The sequence below is a fragment of the Dermacentor albipictus genome, chromosome 5 (assembly GCF_038994185.2).
Source record: "Dermacentor albipictus isolate Rhodes 1998 colony chromosome 5, USDA_Dalb.pri_finalv2, whole genome shotgun sequence".
NCBI classification, from domain to species: domain Eukaryota; kingdom Metazoa; phylum Arthropoda; class Arachnida; order Ixodida; family Ixodidae; genus Dermacentor; species Dermacentor albipictus.
In genome coordinates, this window is record NC_091825.1 from 120058537 (window position 1) to 120063519 (window position 4983).

Here is a 4983-nt window from a genome sequence, read left to right on the forward strand (position 1 = left end):
CCAACAACCCCGGTCATGTACTAATTGTGGCCATGCCGTCCCTGCAAACTTCTTAATCTCATCCGCCCACCTAACTTTCTGCCGCCCCCTGCTACGCTTCCCTTCCCTTGGGATCCAGTCCGTAACCCTTAATGACCATCGGTTATCTTCCCTCCTCATTACATGTCCTGCCCATGCCCATTTCTTTTTCTTGATTTCAACTAAGATGTCATTAACTCGCGTTTGTTCCCTCACCCAATCTGCTCTTTTCTTATCCCTTAACGTTACACCTATCATTCTTCTTTCCATAGCTCGTTGTGTCGTCCTTAATTTGAGTAGTACCCTTTTCGTAAGCCTCCAGGTTTCTGTCCCGTAAGTGAGTACTGGTAAGACACAGCTATTATATACTTTTCTCTTGAGGGATAATGGCAACCTGCTGTTCATGATTTGGGAATGCCTGCCAAACGCACCCCAGCCCATTCTTATTCTTCTGATTATTTCCGTCTCATGATCCGGATCCGCCGTCAATACCTGTCCTACGTAGATGTATTCCCTTACGACTTCCAGTGTCTCGCTGCCTATTGTAAATTGCTGTTGTCTCCCGAGACTGTTAAGCATTACTTTAGTTTTCTGCAGATTAATTTTTAGACCCACTCGTCTGCTTTGTCTCTCCAGGTCAGTGAGCATGCATTGCAATTGGTCCCCTGAGTTACTAAACAAGGCAATATCATCAGCGAATCGCAAGTTACTAAGGTATTCCCCATCAACTTTTATCCCCAATTCTTCCCAATCCAGGTCTCTGAATACCTCCTGTAAACACGCTGTGAATAGCATTGGCGATATCGTATCTCCCTGACTGACGCCTTTCTTTATTGGGATTTTGTTGCTTGCTTTATGGAGGACTACGGTGGCTGTGGAGCCGCTATAGATATCTTCCAATATTTTTACATATGACTCGTCTACACCCTGATTCCGTAATGCCTCCATGACTGCTGAGGTTTCGACTGAATCAAACGCCTTCTCGTAATCAATGAAAGCTATATATAAGGGTTGGTTATATTCTGGACATTTCTCTATCACTTGATTGATAGTGTGAATATGGTCTATTGTTGAGTAGCCTTTACGGAATCCTGCCTGGTCCTTCGGTTGACAGAAGTCTAAGGTGTCCCTGATTCTATTTCCAATTACCTTAGTAAATACTTTGTAGGCAACGGACAGTAAGCTGATCGGTCTATAATTTTTCAAGTCTTTGGCGTCCCCTTTCTTATGGATTAGGATTATGTTAGCATTCTTCCAAGATTCCGGTACGCTCGAGGTCATGAGGCATTGCGTATACAGGGTGGCCAGCTTCTCTAGAACAATCTGTGCACCATCCTTCAACAAATCTGCTGTTACCTGATCCTCCCCAGCTGCCTTCCCCCTTTGCATATCTCCTAAGGCTTTCTTTACTTCTTCCGGCGTTACCTTCGGGATCTCGAATTCCTCTAGACTATTTTATCTTCCATTATCGTCGTGGGTGCCACTGGTACTGTATAAATCTCTATAGAACTCCTCAGCCACTTCAACTATCTCATCCATATTAGTAATGAGGACACAAGTAGACGTCAAAGAAGTTCATTGAAAAGCGGCACATATACACCCAGCGACCCACCCACCGACCGACAGACAGACAGACAGACAGACAGACAGACAGACAGACAGACAGACAGACAGACAGACAGACTCCGGAAAGTGCGTCAAGTGCCCCAAGAATGCTAACCGTATTAAAAGAAATTGGCAGTAACAACACATCTTTATTCAACGGTCTGCGATCGTTAAAGAGCCCCTCACCAGGTCTGGCCATCTTGAGCTGACAAGAGCAGTTCATACAGGGCGCTAGCGATCGTGTCTGCTAATTATTACATCCCTACACGCCGCGGAAAGAGCTAAAATTGCGAACCGAAAGCCGTTTGCCCTTCTCATCGCGGGCACCGCGCTCCCAGCCTGAGAGACGTTTATCGCGCAAGTGTGCCTACGTACACGGCAGTGCTGTGACATCGCTCATAGTGACACGTGACTTCGAGAATTATTCAAGGCAACGCCAGTTATTTGTATAATCTCTTGCTTCACTAGACGAATTAAAGTTTAGAGAAATAATAACACCTACAAACCGAATATCTGCGTGTTAGTGTTTTACTTCGCAACGCAGCAAGAGAGTTGTACTTCCGTTTTGTGCGCTTGTTCCCACGTCGTGCAGTCGCGCGCGCAGAGAACGAAACTATGTCATTTTCTGCCGTGTTCCAGTGTCGCTATCATGCTCTTTCATCTTCTCACGCCTGCCTCATCGCTCGTGATTGTGGTACTGATCAGTCGTTCTCGTGCAGAGCGCACAAAATCGTCCGCTGCGCGAAACGAGACAAACGCAACAGCTCGCGCGCGAGACCGTCACCAGAGGTGCGCCACTCAGCAAAAACGCGCGCGTGAGAGAGAAAAAAGAAATAAGGCGGTTCCCGTGACGCATTCGTACGCGATCCTCCGGCTCCGATATGGGAGAACGCAAGGAAATAATTTTGCTTGTGGAGGCTAGACGGGGCAAGTGGAGAGATTGTATATGTTGGCGGTGACGATCGCCTCCTGAAATCATGGGTCCGCACCACTTCAAATATTGCTATTTCTGCTATTAATGAACTCATTTTACAAAAATTGTTGCAGTAGTACACTCCTTAAAGGGCACGTAACAACTTCCAGCGTATACCCGAAATTTGCTGTGTGGCCCGGTGTGCCCTTTAACGTGGCATCTACTTAACCCCACAAAACACCAACACTATAGCACGTCAAAATAAAAACTACTTGCTCACACGTATTTCTGGTCATGGAGATTATCTTGGTGTGAAGAAAAGAGCAATATTATAATTGAGTAAAAATTAATTTGTATACTTAATTAGTAATTCATTTGCTGGACTATTCACAACTTAACACTCCTTCCAGAATATCAAAAAGGCCAGTATGGATTGCACATTGGGTTTACAGCACTAAATCAGACTTTTCAGGCATCAAATTCTGCGTATCAAAAATATGATACGTTGGGCTTTGTGGGGCGAAGCAACGCGGCGAAGCTCGTTGCTGCACGCCACCAAGAAGAAAGATCCTGCACGAATATACTTCGCTGTCCAAAGGACGGTTGCTGGCTGCCCACTGCTGGGTGGCGTAAGCCGAACGCCGCCTCGAGGGGCGCGACGTTGCGCTCGCTGCAGCTTCCCAGTTTCGCTTTCGCGCGCTCTGATAATCGAAATTCGTCGTGCCACAGTTCCGCGGATAATCGAATTTTGCCAGATACAAAAGTGTATATGGCTTAGTTGTACGGAGAGTTCGCTTCATATTTCCGATTACGATGACTCTGCTGAAACTAAATGGTAAAAAGTTAATGAATTATTTTAAATTAATTAACGACTAATTGCGACGTATCACTCGTCGCCTCGTGGTCGCCACCACAGTCGGCATGTCTCCGAAGGAACCGACCTTTTATTTCAAAACGATTATCTTTAAGTATTACCTAAAATCTTCGTAGGAACACACTTTATACACAGCCTGAGGATCTCTTGGACGGAACAACGAGCAGCATCGGGAACGATGACAAGAGTCGTGTACTCAGCGAATGAATGAATGAATGAATGAATGAATGAAATTTTGTTTCGAATAATTCTTCATTCGTACCATCAGCCACGTCGGCATCGCGCTGCTACGTGGCTTCTGGCACGTGTGGTAGAACACGCCGAAACGCAATATTTAGCAGGGAGATATCTCGGCTACTAGCCGCTCAAGTGACACTCCTGGTTTTCCATGGTGCGTGGTTTCCCTAGAGTGCTCCAAGCCTGTGCGGAAGTTAGAATTGCTAGCGCGCTGCAAACGCTGCGAGAGGTGTGTGGTGCCAAGAAGGGGAAAAAAAGAGAAAAGGAGTGAAATAGAAAGCACCGAGTTTAGCATATATCTCCCTGAACACGCTGCTCTGCCAAAATTTCTTTATCGCCATCCTGATACTAAGTGGAAGCCTTTAAGTATCTATCTATCTATCTATCTATCTATCTATCTATCTATCTATCTATCTATCTATCTATCTATCTATCTATCTATCTATCTATCTAGAACGGAGGCGCGCCATCTGGAACAGATATATCGTATAAGACGAATTTCTGTTTGGTTGTATAGGTGGTGTCCAAATCCACGCCCCAGCGGCCGCCCTCCGGTTAACAAATATAGAACTCCAAGGCCATGCTTTTGCTGGTTACATGCGGCGGAAGCAATTGCAAAAACCAAAAACACGTCATGAACGTAAAACGTGGTACCTACGTAACCACGACGTGTTCTGTCTTTGCAACGGCGCATGCAGCCCGCAAAAGCATAGACTTTGAGATCTGCGTTTGTTACTCGGAGGCAACCGTCGCCGGGACGTAGAAAACGTTTTTCTATTGGACCTCTTCGATTGTAGGTCCCTGACAGTCCCGGACTCGCCGAGACGGTGCTTTCAGCTAGTGAGCGTTGCGCATGCAGCGTCTCGGACAGTCCGTGACTGTTGGGGACGGATTATAGGAAAGACCCAGTCTCTAAGCGATCGCACCCTAACAAAAACAAATCTCCAAGGCTGTGGTCTTGTGTATGGCAAACGGCGGAAGCGATTGCAAGAGACGAAAACATTTCATGCTCGCGATGTTTTGGACACCGCCACAACGTTGACCGCCACATTTGCAAATTCCTGTGAAGCTTCCGCAAAAAGTGACTCCGAAAAGAAAACAACACGACGCTCGTGATCCCATAGTGCGACGCCCTCTGGAGTTAAAATGTAGATCTTAAAGGAGATGTTTTTGCTGATTGAATCATAGAATAAAGAACGTTGAATGCGGAGGAAGCAATTTAGGGAGCCAGAACACGTCAAAGACGTCGGGTTTCGGACACTACTTATTGAACCACTAGCGCCAGCTTACGCTACGCATTTATTTCTAGATGGAACCACCATGGCTGCCGCGACTA